The sequence below is a fragment of the Bombina bombina genome, unplaced genomic scaffold (genome assembly GCF_027579735.1).
Source record: "Bombina bombina isolate aBomBom1 unplaced genomic scaffold, aBomBom1.pri scaffold_1077, whole genome shotgun sequence".
NCBI lineage: Eukaryota > Metazoa > Chordata > Amphibia > Anura > Bombinatoridae > Bombina > Bombina bombina.
The window spans coordinates 15,174-37,843 of record NW_026512895.1 but is presented as its reverse complement, the minus strand read 5'-3'; the positions used below and the strand labels follow the sequence as shown (position 1 = coordinate 37,843).

Genomic DNA, 22,670 nt, shown 5'->3' with positions numbered 1-22,670 from the left:
AGAGAGCAAAAAAAGGGGAGAGAGACAGAGGCAAAAGAGAGGGGGGAGAGAGAGAGCGCAAAAGAGAGGGGGAGAGAGAACGTAAAAGAGAGGGGGAAGAGAGAAAGCGCAAATGAGAGGGGGAGAGAGTGCAAAAGAGAGGGGGTGAGAGAGCGCAAAAGAGAGGGGGAGAGAGAGCGCGCAAAAGAGAGGGGAGAGAGCGCAAAAGAGAGGGGGAGATAGAGTGCACAAAAGAGGGGGGAGAGAGAGCAAAAGAGAGGGGGGAGAGAGAGAGCGTAAAAGAGAGGGGGAGAGAGAGTGCAAAAGAGAGGGGGAGAGAGAGAGAGCAAAAAAGAGGGGGGAAAGAGAGAGCAAAAGAGAGGTGGAGCAAGAGAGAGCGCAAAAGAGATGGAGAGAGAGCACAAAAGAGAGGGGAGAGAGCAAAAGAGAGGGGGAGAGAGAGGGAGAAAAAGAGAGGTGGAGCATGAGAGAGCGCAAAAGAGAGGGAGAGAGAGCACAAAAGAGAGGGGAGAGAGCACAAAAGAGAGGGGGAGAGAGAGAGCAAGGGGTGGAACCGCTGTACTGCAAAAAATGGCCCGTGTGAAGGGGCTTTAGGACTAGTTTTATATAATACAGTGAATGTCTTTCTCTCTTTTAAGTTAAAAAGGTTTAAACTAATCCCCCCTTTTCATTTGTAATATTATAAGATCTACAGTTTCACTTCAGATCAAATAAATCTTTTTCTTTATATTAAAGAGTTCCAAGGAGCGAATCAACCATGAGTTGTTAATAATTGTTAGATACGTGCAGAGCTACGTTGTGAAGAGACAGTCTACAATAGAATATTGATTGTTATAAAAGAAAGATAATCTCTTAATAACTCATTCTTCAATTATGCATAACCAACACAGTTATATTAATATACGTTTACTCTCTGTGATTACCTTGTATCTAAGCATCTTCTGACAGCCGCCTGATCACATGACTTTGTATTTAATATCTATTGCATTTAGTAATGTGTTGTGCTAACTCTAAAATAACTCCCTGGGCGGGAACACAGCGTTATCTATATGGCCCCCATGAACTAACAGTCTCTTGTTGTGAAAAGCAATTAAAAAAGCATGTGATAAGAGTCAGCCTTCAAGGGCTTAGAAATTAGGATATGAGCCTACCTAGGTTTAGTTTTAACTAAGAATACCAAGAAAACAAAGCAAATTTGATGATAAAAATAAATTGGAAAGTTGATTATAACTACAAGTCCTATCTGAATAATGAAAGTTTAATTTTGACTAAACTGTCCCTTTAAATTAAAATATAGAAGAATAAGATTAATAATGATTTATGCTCTTCTCTGCCTTTCTATAAAGTGTAATATTTATTTCTCTAACCAGTCACAAAACTTACAGATTATCATTCAGCTGAATTGTTAATTGAGTAACAGTGTTATCTACAATGTTACTCTATAAGATATTAGGTAAATAGTTTTACAGCTCAGTAACACAGTTACAAACACTAATAAAATATTTGAATAATGAACAAAACTAATGAGATGTGAGCTGATAAAATAAACAAGATTGTTACTAAAGTACCACAGAAAATCAGCAGCATAAAATAACGTGAGGCTGAAATGACAAAACTAACGAAGCTTGAGAGGTTCCTGGTGAATCTGTTGTGCAGTAAATAATATATCTCACTCATCCTTGTAAAGAAAAGAATCATTTACTAATAAGTTATTCTGTAATTATATAGACTAAGTTTTTCTCTCTCTTATCTGAAACAGGTTTGCACTTTATACATCAGAATTTTATTTGTTGCTATATCATGCTCTGTAAAGCTTCAGTAAAGTTATTACTCACTACACAGCTAATCACAACTAGACTGTTCTCATTTGCATACCCATAATGCTGTGCGCCTCGCTGTAACAATCATCCATATATGTTGTCTTTTTAAATAATTATTTTCGTTTCTTGGGATTATTATTACAATTCTCATACCTAAATACTATAGTAATGAATATTTTAATTAATACAGTCAACGTTTTTCTCTCTCTTATTTTGATAGGGTTTGAACTAATCCCCCCTTTTAATCCGTTTACTGTTCAGTATACTCTGGTTTCTCTTCAGATCGAATAAATCTTTCGCCTTTTACTAAAGATTTCCGTGGAGAGGAACAACCATGAGTTTTCATCAATTTTTTGAGGCTCTGCCACATGCAGAGCTAAACATAATGGTAAAAGACAGAATAAAGAAATACACTTCTTATTGGCCGAGTACATTTTGATCTCAGTTTGTTACTTAGTTTAATACAAATGCAAGTTGTCTTTGTAACAATTATTTTACAGATAATAAACATTAGTTGCTATAAGATATTTTGCAACAAGCTAGAAACTTTAACAATATACGTAAAAGAAGCGCATCATTTTACCGCCCCCTGCTGGACACACACAGCACGTGCACGTGACAACAGTAACTGCTGCTGAATATTACAATGCAGTTTCCCAGCACTAAAACCAGAAAGATTAATCAGCTTTAATGAATAATCTTCATGCAGTCAGCTATGAACTGTAGAAGCTGATATGCCAGTAAACCTGGGGAGACTGTTAATAAATAATTATTTCCCCTGCAGTCCCCTGAGCATCTGCACTGACCTAGCCAGTTAGATGCTTTTTCTCTACTGTATGATCATTTATACACCCAAAATGCTTTGCACATTTTAGGTTTTCTTTTTTTGCGCTCTCTGAAATATATAATTTATGAACATTTTCCAAGATCCCCATACATTAGCATTCTTCATAATTCATTACATAAAACAGAATTTATCTGATTTCCCTCTAGACTTACAAAGCAGTGTCTTTAACTATGTATTAACCTCAAGCACCTACTTATTAGCCTCTATTAATAAACTACACATCAATTAATTGCTAATATAATGTGTTTTACATCAGACCTAGTAGTCTTCATAAAGATAGATCTGAAATTGCTTCTATCTAGATGTCAATTTATCAAGCTGCAGCGGACAGGGGCGTATTTATGTGCGCCCCTGTCCGCTGCAGCTTTCCTCTGGCAGGCCGAATTCCCCTGGTGGAATTCAGCATTGCACACGAGCACTATTTTGCGCTCGGTTGCAATCCCGCCCCCCTGCCCGCGTACAGCCAATCACGCATGGGCAGGAGCTGTCAATCTCCCAGGGAGATTGAAATTCGCCACCTTAGAGGTGGCAAAAGGTTAGAAAAGCGGCGCTGATGACCGCTGCTTGTTAAATATGGACTGTAGGTTCTCTTGTAAGACTCTGCAGTCGTAGGGGGTTGAAAGGCTTGCAAAGCCATTGATAAATCGACCCCCTACTATAATACTACAACAGCATGTGAGGATACATGATCTATATATTGTGCTACCTTCACCCTGCTATGTGGTCTGAACCATATAGGTGCTGTCTATAGTATCACTGCCATCTCCACGCTGCTATTGAGATGGTTCTGGTGCCAGTCCCGGTTCCTAATGTTATTCTGCCTGGTACAGAGCCAGTGATTCCTGAGATTGTTGTCACTGTCTGTCACTAATGATGTCTCATTTGTTTATGGAGAAAGGTGTCACATAGATCTGATGTTGGATGGGGCTTCTTGTACATCACTGATATCTAATGTGGTTCCCGAGGTCCATGGGTTAAGGTGGATCTTTTTATAGTCACCAGATGTTGCTCCTATGTTCGTTGTTGTAGCAATGCTCTAAATTTGTTTGTTTATAAAGCGCTAATTGCATCTTTACAACTTTTTTTTTTACAATTTCCCATACATGGATAGTTTTATATATATATTTTTTTAAATGACACCAAGTTTTGTCTCTCTGATCTGTCTGCACTAATCTCCCCTTCTAATTTTACTGATTTCCTTTACATGCTTAAATTTCTCTCCAGATTTATTAAATCATTTACTCTTTATTAATGATTTCTGTGGAGAGGAACAATTATGAGACTAATAAAATTTGTTGAGGATTTGTCACATTCATAGCTACATTATCGTTGAAATAAAGTAGAATGAGAATTCATACAATAATATAGAGAGTGTAATCAGTTAGGTTTCTGGTGTAAATAAAGTTTTTCTATTAGAGTGTTGCTATCATAAGAGAGTGCTGTATACTCACTGACCACACAAGTGATCTAGTTTATTACACAGAGCAGATTTACTAATGGGTCTTTCTAGATTCACCGATCCTCAAATGATAAATACAAGATAAAGCAAACCTAGTGCTGGTATCAACAGAAAATAAATACTGTATTAGATGAAACCCCAGAGCACCTCAGCAATTACAACTCCCCTATAGGCTGTTAAAGGGACATAAAACAAGTTAGGATAGAGACAAAATATAATAATATGTACTTAAATTAAAACATTAAAGAAAAAAATTAGTTTTGTATGTCCCTTCAGTCTTCTACTAATGATATTTTACAGTTTTAATACGGAACCAATAATGCTCATGAATCACTGAAGAGATAAAAACGCTGCAATAGTTTTGCAAAGCATTGTGGGTATGCAAATACAAATCCCATTGTTGCTGTTTACTTTTTGTGGAACTGGAAGTGATTTGCTGGGATAGATTCACTAACATCTCTTTAAGGGCTGTTACTCTCTCACCCCACTCGTGTCCGTCTTGCAGGGGAGGGATCAGTCAGATCCCATTACTGCAGCATTTACTGAGCTGCATAATGTTCAGTAATAACAGATCCCACTTGCACAGAGAACTCATTTCACAGGTTATAGAGCTAAAGAACATCTCACATCACATGATCATGACTCAGGTAGAACTTGTCATTATAAACAGCTTTCCAATTAATTTCAATTATCTAATTATTATTATTATTTACATTTGCTCTGATCTGAACACTGGGGAATGGGTAATAAAGGGATTAACTATCTTTTAAAACAATAAATACATTTAGAGTTGACCGTCCCTTTAAGTTTACATACTGTATATAATAAGCACTGCAAGAAGCGTCACAATACAGATCTGTGATATATTTGTTACTCGGCTTTGTAACTGCCCTGTTGTAAATAGGGACACAAAATACTGTGGTTAAAGCATTTAACTTGTGACCTGAAGACAGCCTGAAATAATTTGTTGAGTGAAAAAAGTAAACTAAATGGAACAATGAAATAACTTACATTTTTTTTCTTTTTGATCATTGTCAGTGAATAAACAATTATTTGAGAAGACCATGTTTATTTCCAACATTACTTGTATATTTTTGGGTGAGTAAACTAATATTCCATTATTATACAGATTTAAAAGCCCGCTTTACATCACCGGCTTACAAAAAAATTCCTTTAATAAAAAGGGGGTGTTCTTTGCCTTTTCCTGGTGGAGATTCTGAAGAATGTTCTGTAAAGTTACTGAGCTGGTTCCCTGCAGACACTAACAAGCTGAGGGTGAGGATTTTTTGTTTACTGAGGTTAATATAGTGATAGCATTAAAGGGTCATGCAATTCAGTACAATCATATTTAGGGACTACATTAAAGGTAGTTTAAATATTTTTTTTTCCTTATAAAATGTTTCAGCTAGACAGCCCCTTGCCGAACCCCCTGTAATGAGCCAGAAGCAAGCACCAATCACAGTTCATATTCAAATGAGGAATAGAAGAAAATAGAGGGGCGCCTCATGTGTAGGATCAACAGATATAAAAATAATAATAACAGTAGTAGAGCCAAATGGGTACTCACACACTTCACAAGCACACCAATGTGCTGGTAGTAGCAGGCTGCAGATTCAAATAGGTGTGGCAGCTCACCTCTCAGGTAGTACTGTGATGCTGAGGATGGAAAAGGAGACACAGAAAAAAAGCACTACATGTGCAGACTGTTAAAAATATAACAAACAATTTTCAGTGGTACAGATGGTTACTCACATACTCCATGAGCACACTTATGTGCTGGTAGAAACAAGCTGCAAATTTTAGGCAGGTGTAGCAGCTCACCCCATATCAGATTTCTTAATGCTGTAATCAAATGGCTCCAATAGGTAACACAAAGTCCCAAAAAGGTAGAGAGACTCTTATGTATCAGCAGGGCAGTAGGTAGGTAAAGATATCCACTCAAAGGCGTATTTCCAGTAAAATACAAATATTTATTAAAAACAAAAGTTAAAAAACACAACAGAACAATTGCTGTGTTAGGTGGATAAAAAAGGGGTTAACAGTGACCCCAATAATGCAACGCGTTTCTCGGTTTTGCACCGTTTCATCAGGCATAAAATTGTTCTCCTGTAACCATTGTAACCATCTGTACCACTGAAAATATTGTTTGTTATATTTTTAACAGTCTGCACATGTAGTGCTTTTTTTTTTGTCTCCTTTTCCATCTCCAGCATCACAGTACTACCTGAGAGGTGAGCTGCCACACCTATTTGAATCTGCAGCCTGCTACTACCAGCGCATTGGTGTGCTTGTGAAGTGTGTGAGTACCCATTTGGCTCTACTACTGTTATTACTGATTTTTATATCTGTTGATCCTACACATGAGGCGCCCCTCTATTTTCTTCTATTCCTCATAGTTATACCCGGACCAGTCGGCGAGGAGGAGGCAGCCACCACAGGGCTTTTCCACTTGGTTTTGAAAAGGACTCATTTTTGCCTTGATTTTGTAATTATATTTGGACTTCCCTCATTTGAGAGGATTTTATTTCATTTTTCTTTTATTTTGTTTTATTTTTTTATCTGTATTGTATACACAATTACCAATTTGCATTTTTTAAAGAGTATATAGATTAATATCACTATCTATATTATCACTAGCGCCCCCTTACTTTGCTGTAAGGCTATATACACACATCATATTCAAATGAGCTGTATGCATAATTAATTAGTAAATGTGCGCTCTCTATCGCATGCACAATGGAAATATTACTCTTTCTGCTGGCGTTCTCAAGTCTGTAGCATCACGTGACAAACTATCTGCATGATGTCAAACTGCGCAGAATCTGTAGAATAAAAAATGGCGGTGCATGCTCCCGACAAATGCTGTGCCTGTGGATCACGAATGCACAGAGCGATGATGTCAAACTGCACAGAATCTGGAGAATAAAATACGGTGGCGTGTGCTCCAGAGGGCTACCTGTAAAGACCTCTGTGGTTGGCTTGTATAATAAGCCACATGGAGGGAATGTAAAGAATAGAATTTATCATTCGAAATATCTACACATTAATGGTAATATTGAAAATACATGCCTAATGTTTTTATTAAGTATTCCCATATTTGCAATGTGTTTTTTTGGGGGTTTACTGTGCATATGTTACAGTCATAATATGTAAATAATATAATATGCAAATAATATGTAAATAAGGGAGTCAGGTTTTCATGATGGTCTTTATGTCTGAGGATTCCAGACTCGGTGCAATATCCTAGCTAAAGCAAACTGGTATTTTGTTTTCATTCAATTACAATTGTTATGGTTTGAGACTGTTAAATAATATATATATAGAGGCCTAGTTATCAACGTGTCAACTTACCTGCCTTCGCCGGCTCAATACGCTCGCCTACCATCGCCGCTGCGGACCTGCAAAATTTCGCCTAAGTTATCAATAAATCTGTCAAAAAGCTGCGCACCAAGTACGGGGCGATGAGCAGCGGACTGTGAGAGTTATCACTCATCCGATCTCGCTGCTCTTCGGCTTTTTGACAGCTTTATTGCTAGCCTGTCACTAAGCACCCACACTAAACTACACTGTTCTACCCCCTATACCGGCGCCCCCGGAGCCCCCCGCAACTCAATAAAGTTATTAACCCCTAAACCGCCGCTCCTAGACCCCGCCACAACTCTTATAAATGTATTAACCCCTAAACCGCCGCTCCCGGACACTGCCGCCACCTACATTATACCTAGTAACCCATATCCTGCCCCCCTATACCGTCGCCACCTATAATAAAGTTATTAACCCCTATCCTGCTGATCCCGGACCTCGCCGCAACTAAATAAATAGTTTAACCCCTAAACCGCCGCTCCCAAACCCCGCCGCAACCTATATTAAACTTATTAACCCCTATCCTGCCCCCCCACACCGCTGCCACTGTAATAAAATTATTAACCCCTAAACCTAAGTCTAACCCTAACCCTAACACCCCCCAACTTAAATATTAATTAAATAAATCTAAATAATATTTCTATTATTAACTAAATTAATCCTATTTAAAACTAAATACTTACCTATAAAAAACCCCTAATATAGCTACTATATAAATAATAATTATATTGTAGCTCTCTTAGGATTTATTTTTATTTTACAGGTAACTTTCAATTTATTTTAACGAGGTACAATAGCTATTAAATAGTTATTTAACTATTTAATAACTACCTAGCTAAAATAAAGAGAAATTTACCTGTAAAATAAAAACTAACCTAAGTTACAATTACACCTAACACTACACTATACTTTAATAAATTATTTCTATTTAAAACTAAATACTTACCTGTAAAATAAACCCTAAGATAGCTACAATGTAATTAATAATTACATTGTAGCTATTTTAGGATTTATATTTATTTTACAGGTAACTTTGTATTTATTTTGGCTAGTTAGAATAGTTATTAAATAGTTATTAACTATTTAATAACTACCTAGCTAAAAGAAATACAAAATTACCTGTAAAATAAATCCTAACCTAAGATACAATTAAACCTAACACTACACTATCATTAAATAAATTAACTACAAATAACTACAATTAAATACAAGTACATAAACTAAAGTACAAAAAATAAAAAAAGCTGTTACAAAAAATAAAAAAAATAAGTTACAAACATTTAAAAAATATTACAACAATTTTAAGCTAATTACACCTAATCTAAGCCCCCTAATAAAATAACAAAGCCCCCCAAAATAAAAAATGCCCTACATTAAAAAAGTTCAAAGCTCTTTTACCTTACCAGCCCTTAAAAGGGCCTTTTGCGGGGCATGTCCCAAAGAAAACTGCTCTTTTGCCTGTAAAAGAAAAATACAACCCTCCAACATTAAAACCCACCACCCACATACCCCTAATCTAACCCAAACCCCCTTAAAAAAACCTAACACTACCCCCCTGAAGATCATCCTACCTTGAGTTGTCTTCAGCCAGCCGACCCATCGATGGAACCGAAGAGGAGATCCAGAACGGCAGAAGTGATCCTCCAAGGGGCGCTGAAGAAGTCTTCCATCCGATGAAGTCATCATCCAGGCGGCGCTGAAGAAGTCTTCCATCCGGGCGATGTCATCTTCCAAGCGGGGTCTTCAATCTTCTTTCTTCAGGATTCATCTTCATCCCGCCGACGCGGAACATCCTTCTTCCCCGACAAACTAAAGACGAATGAAGGCTCCTTTAAGGGACGTCATCCAAGATGGCGTCCCTTCAATTCCGATTGGCTGATAGGATTCTATCAGCCAATCGGAATTAAGGTAGGAAAAATCTGATTGGCTGATTGAATCAGCCAATCAGATTGAGCTCGCATTCTATTGGCTGATCGGAACAGCCAATAGAATGCGAGCTCAATCTGATTGGCTGATTGGATCAGCCAATCGGATTGAACTTTAATCTGATTGGCTGATTCAATCAGCCAATCAGATTTTTCCTACCTTAATTCCGATTAAACCTAACACAAGCGCATCACGTGATCAGTAGGTGAACTGATGAATCGGTTCAGTTAATTGAACCGTCCGAAATGAACCGATTCATCAGGATGAACCGAACTTCACATCACTACAAAGTACTGTGGTTAAAGCATTTAACTTGTGACCTGAAGACAGCCTGAAATAATTTGTTGAGTGAAATAAGTAAACTTAATGGAACAATGAAATAACTTATATTTTGTTTCTTTTTGATCATTGTCAGTGATTAAATAATTATTTTACAAGACCATGTTTATTTCCAACTGTATATCTAATTTATTTTTGTGTGAGTAAACTAATATTCTATTATTATACAGATTAAAAAGCCAGCTTTACATCACCGGCTTACAAAAATTCCTTTAATAAAAAGGGGTGTTCTTTGCCTTCTCCTAGTGGAGATTCTGAAGACTGTTCTGTAAAGTTACTGAGCTGGTTCCCTGCAGACACTAACAAGCTGAGGGTGAGGATTTTTTGTTTACTGAGGTTAATATAGTGATAGCATTAAAGGGTCATGCAATTCAGTACAATCATATTTAGGGACTACATTAAAGGTAGTTTAAATATATTTTTTTCCTTATAAAATGTTTCAGCTAGACAGCCCCTTGCCGAACCCCCTGTAATGAGCCAGAAGCAAGCACCAATCACAGTTCATATTCAAATGAGCTGTATGCATAATTAATTAGTAAATGTGCGCTCTCGATCGCATGCACAATGGAAATATTACTCTTTCTGCTGGCGTTCTCAAGTCTGTAGCATCACGTGACAAACTATCTGCATGTGGATCGCGTGTGCACAGAGCGATGATGTCAAACTGCGCAGAATCTGTAGAATAAAAAATGGTGGTGCGTGCTCCCGACAAATGCTGTGCCTGTGGATCACGAATGCACAGAGCGATGATGTCAAACTGCACAGAATCTGGAGAATAAAATACGGTGGCGCGTGCTTCAGAGGGCTACCTGTAAAGACCTCTGTGGTTGGCTTTGTATAATAAGCCACATGGAGGGAATATAAAGAATAGAATTTATCATTCGAAATATCTACACATTAATGGTAATATTGAAAATACATGCCTAATGTTTTTATTAAGTCTTCCCATATTTGCAATGTGTTTTTTGGGGGGTTTACTGTGCATATGTTACAGTCATAATATGTAAATAATATAATATGCAAATAATATGTAAATAAGGGAGTCAGGTTTTCATGATGGTCTTTATGTCAGAGGATTCCAGACTCGGTACAATATCCTAGCTAAAGCAAACTGGTATTTTGTTTTCATTCAATTACAATTGTTATGCTCTGAGACTGTTAAATAATATATATATAGAGGCCTAGTTATCAACGTGTCAACTTACCTGCCTTCGCTGGCCCAATACGCTCGCCTACCATCGCCGCTGCGGACCTGCAAAATTTTGCCTAAGTTATCAATAAATCTGTCAAAAAGCCACGCACCAAGTACGGGGCGATGAGCAGCGGACTGTGAGAGTTATCACTCATCCGATCTCGCTGCTCTTCGGCTTTTTGACAGCTTTATTGCTAGCCTGTCACTAAGCACCCACACTAAACTACACTGTTCTACCCCCTATACCGGTGCCCCCGGAGCCCCCCGCAACTCAATAAAGTTATTAACCCCTAAACCGCCGCTCCTAGACCCCGCCGCAACTCTTATAAATGTATTAACCCCTAAACCGCTGCTCCCGGACACTGCCGCCACCTACATTATACCTAGTAACCCCTATCCTGCCCCACCTATACCGTCACCACCTATAATAATGTTATTAACTCCTATCCTACTGATCCTGGACCTCGCCGCAACTAAATAAATAGTTTAACCCCTAAACCGCCGCTCCCGGACCCCGCCGCAACCTATATTAAACTTATTAACCCCTATCCTGCCCCCCCCACACCGCCGCCACTGTAATAAAATTATTAGCTCCTAAATCTAAGTCTAACCCTAACCCTAACACCCCCCAACTTAAATATTAATTAAATAAATCTAAATAATATTTCTATTATTAACTAAATTAATCCTATTTAAAACTAAATACTTACCTATAAAATAAACCCTAATATAGCTATAATATAAATAATAATTATATTGTAGCTATTTAAGGATTTATTTTTATTTTACAGGTAACTTTCAATTTATTTTAACTAGGTACAATAGCTATTAAATAGTTATTAACTATTTAATAGCTACCTAGCTAAAATAAAGAGAAATTTACCTGTAAAATAAAAACTAACCTAAGTTACAATTACACCTAACACTAGACTATACTTTAATAAATTATTTCTATTTAAAACTAAATACTTACCTGTAAAATAAACCCTAAGATAGCTACAATGTAATTAATAATTACATTGTAGCTATTTTAGGATTTATATTTATTTTACAGGTAACTTTGTATTTATTTTAGCTAGTTAGAATAGTTATTAAATAGTTATTAACTATTTAATAACTACCTAGCTAAAAGAAATACAAAATTACCTGTAAAATAAATCCTAACCTAAGTTACAATTAAACCTAACACTACACTATCATTAAATAAATTAAATAAATTAACTACAAATAACTACAATTAAATACAAGTACATAAACTAACTAAAGTACAAAAAAATAAAAAAAGCTAAGTTACAAAAAATAAAAAAAATAAGTTACAAACATTTAAAAAATATTACAACAATTCTAAGCTAATTACACCTAATCTAAGCCCCCTAATAAAATAACAAAGCCCCCCAAAATAAAAAATGCCCTACCCTATTCTACATTAAAAAAGTTCAAAGCTCTTTTACTTTACCAGCCCTTAAAAGGGCCTTTTGCGGGGCATGTCCCAAAGAAAACTGCTCTTTTGCCTGTAAAAGAAAAATACAACCCTCCAACATTGAAACCCACCACCCACATACCCCTAATCTAACCCAAACCCCCCTTAAAAAAACCTAACACTACCCCCCTGGAGATCATCCTACCTTGAGTTGTCTTCAGCCAGCCGACCCATCGATGGAACCGAAGAGGAGATCCAGAGCGGCAGAAGTGATCCTCCAAGGGGCGCTGAAGAAGTCTTCCATCTGATGAAGTCATCATCCAGGCGGCGCTGAAGAAGTCTTCCATCCGGGCGATGTCATCTTCCAAGCGGCGCTGAAGAAGTCTTCCATCCGGGCGATGTCATCTTTCAAGCGGGGTCTTCAATCTTCTTTCTTCAGGATTCATCTTCATCCCGCCGACGCGGAACATCCTTCTTCCCCGACAAACTAACAACGAATGAAGGCTCCTTTAAGGGACGTCATCCAAGATGGCGTCCCTTCAATTCCGATTGGCTGATAGGATTCTATCAGCCAATCGGAATTAAGGTATGAAAAATCTGATTGGCTGATTGAATCAGCCAATCAGATTGAGCTTGCATTCTATTGGCTGATCGGAACAGCTAATAAAATGCGAGCTCAATCTGATTGGCTGATTGGATCAGCCAATCGGATTGAACTTCAGTCTGATTGGCTGATTCAATCAGCCAATCAGATTTTTCCTACCTTAATTCCGATTAAACCTAACACAAGCGCATCACGTGATCAGTAGGCGAACTGATGAATCGGTTCAGTTGATCGAACCGTCCGAAATGAACCGATTCATCAGGATGAACCGAACTTCACATAACTACAAAATACTGTGGTTAAAGCATTTAACTTGTGATCTGAAGACAGCCTGAAATAATTTGTTGAGTGAAATAAGTAAACTTAATGGAACTATGAAATAACTTATATTTTGTTTCTTTTTGATCATTGTCAGTGATTAAACAAATATTTTACCAGACCATGTTTATTTCCATCTTTATATCTAGTTTATTTTTGTGTGAGTAAACTAATATTCCATTATTATACACATTAACAAGCCCGCTTTACATCGCCGGCTTATAAAAATTCCTTTAATAAAAAGGGGTGTTCTTTGCCTTCTTCTAGTGGAGATTCTGAAGACTGTTCTGTAAAGTTACTGAGCTGGTTCCCTGCAGACACTAACAAGCTGAGGGTGAGGATTTTTTGTTTACTGAGGTTAATATAGTGATAGCATTAAAGGGTCATGCAATTCAGTACAATCATATTTAGGGACTACATTAAAGGTAGTTTAAATATATATTTTTTCCTTATAAAATGTTTCAGCTAGACAGCCCCTTGCCGAACCCCCTGTAATGAGCCAGCAGCAAGCACCAATCACAGTTCATATACAAATGAGGTTGTATGCATAATTAATTAGTAAATGTGCGCTCTCGATCGCATGCACAATGGAAATATTACTCTTTCTGCTGGCGTTCTCAATCACGTGACAAACTATCTGCATGTGGATCGCGTGTGCACAGAGCGATGATGTCAAACTGCGCAGAATCTGTAGAATAAAAAATGGTGGTGCGTGCTCCCGACAAATGCTGTGCCTGTGGATCACGAATGCACAGAGCGATGATGTCAAACTGCACAGAATCTGGAGAATAAAATACGGTGGCGCGTGCTTCAGAGGGCTACCTGTAAAGACCTCTGTGGTTGGCTTGTATAATAAGCCACATGGAGGGAATGTAAAGAATAGAATTTATCATTCAAAATATCTACACATTAATGGTAATATTGAAAATACATGCCTAATGTTTTTATTAAGTCTTCCCATATTTGCAATGTGTTTTTTTTGGGGTTTACTGTGCATATGTTACAGTCATAATATGTAAATAATATAATATGCAAATAATATGTAAATAAGGGAGTCAGGTTTTCATGATGGTCTTTATGTCTGAGGATTCCAGACTCGGTACAATATCCTAGCTAAAGCAAACTGGTATTTTGTTTTCATTCAATTACAATTGTTATGGTCTGAGACTGTTAAATAATATATATATAGAGGCCTAGTTATCAACGTGTCAACTTACCTGCCTTCGCTGGCCCAATACGCTCGCCTACCATCGCCGCTGCGGACCTGCAAAATTTTGCCTAAGTTATCAATAAATCTGTCAAAAAGCCACGCACCAAGTATGGGGCGATGAGCAGCGGACTGTGAGAGTTATCACTCATCCGATCTCGCTGCTCTTTGGCTTTTTGACAGCTTTATTGCTAGCCTGTCACTAAGCACCCCACACTAAACTACACTGTTCTACCCCCTATAACCGGTGCCCCCGGAGCCCCCCGCAACTCAATAAAGTTATTAACCCCTAAACCGCCGCTCCTAGACCCCGCCACAACTCTTATAAATGTATTAACCCCTAAACCGCCGCTCCCGGACACTGCCGCCACCTACATTATACCTAGTAACCCCTATCCTGCCCCCCCTATACCGTCGCCACCTATAATAATGTTATTAACCCCTATCCTGCTGATCCTGGACCTCGCCGCAACTAAATAAATAGTTTAACCCCTAAACCGCCGCTCCCGGACCCCGCCGCAACCTATATTAAACTTATTAACCCCTATCCTGCCCCCCCCCCACACCGCCGCCACTGTAATAAAATTATTAGCTCCTAAATCTAAGTCTAACCCTAACCCTAACACCCCCCAACTTAAATATTAATTAAATAAATCTAAATAATATTTCTATTATTAACTAAATTAATGTTATTTAAAACTAAATACTTACCTATAAAAAAACCATAATATAGCTACAATATAAATAATAATTATATTGTAGCTCTCTTAGGATTTATTTTTATTTTACAGGTAACTTTCAATTTATTTTAACTAGGTACAATAGCTATTAAATAGTTATTAACTATTTAATAGCTACCTAGCTAAAATAAAGAGAAATTTACCTGTAAAATAAAAAACTAACCTAAGTTACAATTACACCTAACACTACACTATACTTTAATAAATTATTTCTATTTAAAACTAAATACTTACCTGTAAAATAAACCCTAAGATAGCTACAATGTAATTAATAATTACATTGTAGCTATTTTAGGATTTATATTTATTTTACAGGTAACTTTGTATTTATTTTAGCTAGTTAGAATAGTTATTAAATAGTTATTAACTATTTAATAACTACCTAGCTAAAAGAAATACAAAATTACCTGTAAAGTAAATAATAACCTGAGTTATAATTAAACCTAAGACTACACTATCATTAAATAAATTAACTACAAATAACTACAATTAAATACAAGTACATAAACTAACTAAAGTACAAAAAATAAAAAAATAAGTTACAAACATTTAAAAAATATTACAACAATTTTAAGCTAATTACACCTAATCTAAGCCCCCTAATAAAATAACAAAGCCCCCCAAAATAAAAAAAATGCCCTACCCTATTCTACATTAAAAAAGTGCAAAGCTCTTTTACCTTACCAGCCCTTAAAAGTACCTTTTGCGGGGCATGTCCCAAAGAAAACTGCTCTTTTGCCTGTAAAAGAAAAATACAACCCCCCCAACATTAAAACCCACCACCCACATACCCCTAATCTAATCCAAACCCCCCTTAAAAAAAACTAACACTACCCCCCTGAAGATCATCCTACCTTGAGTTGTCTTCAGCCAGCCGACCCATCGATGGAATCAAAGAGGAGATCCAGAGCGGCAGAAGTGATCCTCCAAGGGGCGCTGAAGAAGTCTTCCATCCGATGAAGTCATCATCCAGGCGGCGCTGAAGAAGTCTTCCATCCGGGCGATGTCATCTTCCAATCGGCGCTGAAGAAGTCTTCCATCCGGGCGATGTCATCTTCCAAGCGGGGTCTTCAATCTTCTTTCTTCAGGATTCATCTTCATCCCGCCGACGCGGAACATCCTTCTTCCCCGACAAACTAACGACGAATAAAGGCTCCTTTAAGGGACGTCATCGAAGATGGAGTCCCTTCAATTCCGATTGGCTGATAGGATTCTATCAGCCAATCGGAATTAAGGTAGGAAAAATCTGATTGGCTGATTGAATCAGCCAATCAGATTGAGCTCGCATTCTATTGGCTGATTGGAACAGCCAATAGAATGCAAGCTCAATCTGATTGGCTGATTGGATCAGCCAATCGGATTGAACTTCAATCTGATTGGCTGATTCAATCAGCCAATCAGATTTTTCCTACCTTAATTCCGATTAAACCTAACACAAGCGCATCACGTGATCAGTAGGTGAACTGATGAACCGGTTCAGTTAATCGAACTATCCAAAATGAACCGATTCATCAGGATGAACCGAACTTCACATCACTACAAAATACTGTGGTTAAAGCATTTAACTTGTGACCTGAAGACAGCCTGAAATAATTTGTTAAGTGAAATAATTAAACTTAATGGAACAATGAAATAACTTATAGTTTGTTTCTTTTTGATCATTGCCAGTGATCTAACAAATATTTTACCAGACCATGTTTATTTCCAACTTTATATCTAGTTTACTTTTGTGTGAGTAAACTAATATTCTATTATTATACACATTAACAAGCCCGCTTTACATCGCCGGCTTACAAAAATTCCTTTAATAAAAAGCGGTGTTCTTTGCCTTCTCCTAGTGGAGATTCTGAAGACTGTTCTGTAAAGTTACTGAGCTGGTTCCCTGCAGACACTAACAAGCTGAGGGTGAGGATTTTTTGTTTACTGAGGTTAATATAGTGATAGCATTAAAGGGTCATGCAATTCAGTACAATCATATTTAGGGACTACATTAAAGGTAGTTTAAATATATATTTTTTCCTTATAAAATGTTTCAGCTAGACAGCCCCTTGCCAAACCCCCTGTAATGAGCCAGCAGCAAGCACCAATCACAGTTCATATTCAAATGAGCTGTATGCATAATTAATTAGTAAATGTGCGCTCTCGATCGCATGCACAATGGAAATATTACTCTTTCTGCTGGCGTTCTCAAGTCTGTAGCATCACGTGAAAAACTATCTGCATGTGGATCGCGTGTGCACAGAGCGATGATGTCAAACTGCGCAGAATCTGTAGAATAAAAAATGGGAGTGCCATCGCCGCCGCAGACCTGCAAAATTTCGCCTAAGTTATCAATAAATCTGTCAAAAAGCCGTGCACCAAGTACGGGGCGATGAGCAGCGGACTGTAAGAGTTATCACTCATCCAATCTCGCTGCTCTTCGGCTTTTTGACAGCTTTATTGCTAGCCTGTCACTAAGCACCCACACTAAACTACACTGTTCTAACCCCTAAACCGGTGCCCCCGGAGCCCCCCGCAACTCAATAAAGTTATTAACCCCTAAACCGCAGATCCTAGACTCCGCCGCAAATCTTATAAATGTATTAAACCCCTAAAACCGCCGCTCCCCGGACACCGCCGCCACCTACATTATACCTAGTAACCCCTATCCTGCCCCCCCTATACCGTCGCCACCTATAATAAAGTTATTAACCCCTATCCTGCTGATCCCGAACCTCGCCGCAACTAAATAAATAGTTTAACCCCTAAACCGCCGCGCCCGGACCCCGCTGCAACCTATATTAAACTTATTAACCCCTATCCTGCCCCCCCCCACACCACCGCCACTATAATAAAATTATTAACCCCTAAACCTAAGTCTAACCCTAACACCCCCCAACTTAAATATTAATTAAATAAATCTAAATAATATTTCTATTATTAACTAAATTAATCCTATTTAAAACTAAATACTTGCCTATAAAATAAACCCTAATATAGCTACAATATAAATTAATAATTATATTGTAGCTATCTTAGGATTTATTTTTATTTTACAGGTAACTTTCAATGTATTTTAACTAGGTACAATAGCTATTAAATAGTTATTAACTATTTAATAGCTACCTAGCTAAAATAAAGAGAAATTTACCTGTAAAATAAAAACTAACCTAAGTTACAATTACACCTAACACTAGACTATACTTTAATAAATTATTTCTATTTAAAAACTAAATACTTACCTGTAAAATAAACCCTAAGATAGCTACAATGTAATTAATAATTACATTGTAGCTATTTTAGGATTTATATTTATTTTACAGGAAACTTTGTATTTATTTTAGCTAGTTAGAATAGTTATTAAATAGTTATTAACTATTTAATAACTACCTAGCTAAAAGAAATACAAAATTACCTGTAAAATAAATCCTAACCTAAGTTACAATTAAACCTAACACTACACTATCATTAAATAAATTAACTACAAATAACTACAATTAAATACAATTACATAAACTAACTAAAGTACAAAAAATGAAAAAGCTAAGTTACAAAAAATAAAAAAATAAGTTACAAACATTTAAAAAATATTACAACAATTCTAAGCTAATTACACCCTAATCTAAGCCCCCTAATAAAATAACAAAGCCCCCCAAAATAAAAAATGCCCTACCCTATTCTACATTAAAAAAGTTCAAAGCTCTCTTACTTTACCAGCCCTTAAAAGGGCCTTTTGCGGGGCATGTCCCAAAGAAAACTGCTCTTTTGCCTGTAAAAGAAAAATACAACCCTCCAACATTAAAACCCACCACCCACATACCCCTAATCTAACCCAAACCCCCCTTAAAAAAACCTAACACTACCCCCCTGAAGATCATCCTACCTTGAGTTGTCTTCAGCCAGCCAACCCATCGATGGAACCGAAGAGGAGATCCAGAGCGGCAGAAGTGATCCTCCAAGGGGCGCTGAAGAAGTCTTCCATCTGATGAAGTCATCATCCAGGCGGCACTGAAGAAGTCTTCCATCCGGGCGATGTCATCTTCCAAGCGGCGCTGAAGAAGTCTTCCATCCGGGCGATGTCATCTTCCAAGCGGGGTCTTCAATCTTCTTTCTTCAGGATTCATCTTCATCCCTCCGACGCGGAACATCCTTCTTCCCAGACGAACTAATGACGAAAGAAGGCTCCTTTAAGAGACGTCATCCAAGATGGCGTCCCTTCAATTCTGATTGGCTGATAGGATTCTATCAGCCAATCGGAATTAAGGTAGGAAAAATCTGATTGGCTGATTGAATCAGCCAATCAGATTGAGCTCACATTCTATTGGCTGATCGGAACAGCCAATAGAATGCGAGCTCAATCTGATTGGCTGATTGGATCAGCCAATCGGATTGAACTTCAATCTGATTGGCTGATTCAATCAGCCAATCAGATTTTTCCTACCTTAATTCCAATTAAACCTAACACAAGCGCATCACGTGATTAGTAGGTGAACTGATGAATCGGTTCATGAACCGGTTCAGTTAATAGAACCGTCCGAAATTAACCGAACTTCACATCACTACAAAATACTGTGGTTAAAGCATTTAACTTGTGACCTGAAGACACCCTGGAAATAATTTTGTGGAGTGAAAAAAGTAAACTAAATGGAACAATGAAATAACTTATATTTTGTTTCATTTTGATCATTGTCAGTGATTAAACAATTATTTTATAAGACCATGTTTATTTGTATATATTTGTGTGAGTAAACTAATATTCTATTATTATACACATTAACAAGCCCGCTTTACATTGCCGGCTTACAAAAATTCCTTTAATAAAAAGGGGTGTTCTTTGCCTTCTCCTAGTGGAGATTCTGAAGACTGCTCTGTAAAGTTACTGAGCTGGTTCCCTGCAGACACTAACAAGCTGAGGGTGAGGATTTTTTGTTTACTGAGGTTAATATAGTGATAGCATTAAAGGGTCATGCAATTCAGTACAATCATATTTAGGGACTACATTAAAGGTAGTTTAAATATTTTTTTTTTCCTTATAAAATGTTTCAGCTAGACAGCCCCTTGCCGAACTCTCTGTAATGAGCCAGCAGCAAGCACCAATCACAGTTCATATTCAAATGAGCTGTATACATAATTAATTAGTAAATGTGCGCTCTCGATCGCATGCACAATGGAAATATTACTCTTTCTGCTGGCGTTCTTAAGTCTGTAGCATCACGTGACAAACTATCTGCATGTGGATCGCGTGTGCACAGAGCGATGATGTCAAACTGCGCAGAATCTGTAGAATAAAAAATGGTGGTGCGTGCTCCCGACAAATGCTGTGCCTGTGGATCACGAATGCACAGAGCGATGATGTCAAACTGCGCAGAATCTGGAGAATAAAATACGGTGGCGCGTGCTTCAGAGGGCTACCTGTAAAGACCTCTGTGGTTGGCTTGTATAATAAGCCACATGGAGGGAATGTAAAGAATAGAATTTATCATTCAAAATATCTACACATTAATGGTAATATTGAAAATACATGCCTAATGTTTTTATTAAGTCTTCCCATATTTGCAATGTGTTTTTTTTGGGGTTTACTGTGCATATGTTACAGTCATAATATGTAAATAATATAATATGCAAATAATATGTAAATAAGGGAGTCAGGTTTTCATGATGGTCTTTATGTCTGAGGATTCCAGACTCGGTACAATATCCTAGCTAAAGCAAACTGGTATTTTGTTTTCATTCAATTACAATTGTTATGGTCTGAGACTGTTAAATAATATATATATAGAGGCTCTAGTTATCAACGTGTCAACTTACCTGCCTTCGCTGGCCCAATACGCTCGCCTACCATCGCCGCTGCGGACCTGCAAAATTTTGCCTAAGTTATCAATAAATCTGTCAAAAAGCCCACGCACCAAGTATGGGGCGATGAGCAGCGGACTGTGAGAGTTATCACTCATCCGATCTCGCTGCTCTTTGGCTTTTTGACAGCTTTATTGCTAGCCTGTCACTAAGCACCCCAAACTAAACTACACTGTTCTACCCCCTATACCGGTGCCCCCCGGAGCCCCCCCGCAACTCAATAAAGTTATTAACCCCCTAAACCGCTGCTCTTGGACACTGCCCGCCACCTACATTATACCTAGTAACCCCTATCCTGCCCCCCCTATACCGTCGCCACCTATAATAATGTTATTAACCCCCTATCCTGCTGAAACTAAATAAATAGTTTAACCCCCTAAACCGCCGCTCCCGGACCCCGCCGCAACCTATATTAAAACTTATTAACCCCTTATCCTGCCCCCCCCCCACACCGCCGCCACTGTAATAAAATTATTAGCTCCTAAATCTAAGTCTAACCCTAACACCCCCCAACTTAAATATTAATTAAATAAATCTAAATAATATTTCTATTATTAACTAAATTAATGTTATTTAAAACTAAAATACTTACCTATAAAAAAACCCTAATATAGCTACAATATAAATAATAATTATATTGTAGCTCTCTTAGGATTTATTTTTATTTTACAGGTAACTTTCAATTTATTTTAACTAGGTACAATAGCTATTAAATAGTATTAACTATTTAATAGCTACCTAGCTAAAATAAAGAGAAATTTACCTGTAAAATAAAAACTAACCTAAGTTACAATTACACCTAACACTACACTATACTTTAATAAATTATTTCTATTTAAAACTAAATACTTACCCTGTAAAATAAACCCTAAGATAGCTACAATGTAATTAATAATTACATTGTAGCTATTTTAGGATTTTATATTTATTTTACAGGTAACTTTGTATTTATTTTAGCTAGTTAGAATAGTTATTAAATAGTTATTAAACTATTTAATAACTACCTAGCTAAAAGAAATACAAAATTACCTGTAAAATAAATCCTAACCTAAGTTACAATTAAACCTAACACTACACTATAATTAAATAAATTAAACTACAAATAACTACAATTAAAATACAAGTACATAAACTAACTAAAGTACAAAAAATAAAAAAAGCTGTTACAAAAAAATGAAAAAAAATAAGTTACAAACATTTAAAAAATATTACAACAATTTTAAGCTAATTACACCTAATCTAAGCCCCCTAATAAAATAACAAAGCCCCCCAAAATAAAAAATGCACCTACATTAAAAAAGTTCAAAGCTCTTTTTACCTTACCAGCCCTTAAAAGGGCCTTTTGCGGGGCATGTCCCAAAGAAAACTGCTCTTTTGCCTGTAAAAGAAAAATACAACCCTCCAACATTAAAACCCACCACCCACATACCCCTAATCTAACCCAAACCCCCTTTAAAAAAACCTAACACTATCCCCCTGAAGATCATCCTACCCTTGAGTTGTCTTCAGCCCAGCCGACCCATCGATGGAACCGAAGAGGAGATCCAGAACGGCAGAAGTGATCCTCCAAGGGGCGCTGAAGAAGTCTTCCATCCGATGAAGT

At 37.3% G+C, this 22,670-nt stretch overlaps 2 non-coding genes across 2 annotated transcripts; both read left to right on the top strand.

The window, feature by feature from the left end:
- The first annotated feature begins 2,082 nt into the window (after nucleotides 1-2,082).
- On the top strand, nucleotides 2,083-2,198 carry LOC128644590 (U5 spliceosomal RNA). The gene has a single exon (XR_008400022.1). It is a non-coding gene; the product is annotated as a U5 spliceosomal RNA (small nuclear RNA).
- A 1,673-nt stretch (nucleotides 2,199-3,871) lies between these two features.
- Nucleotides 3,872-3,987, top strand: LOC128644592 (U5 spliceosomal RNA). The gene has a single exon (XR_008400024.1). It is a non-coding gene; the product is annotated as a U5 spliceosomal RNA (small nuclear RNA).
- Nucleotides 3,988-22,670: the final 18,683 nt, after the last annotated feature.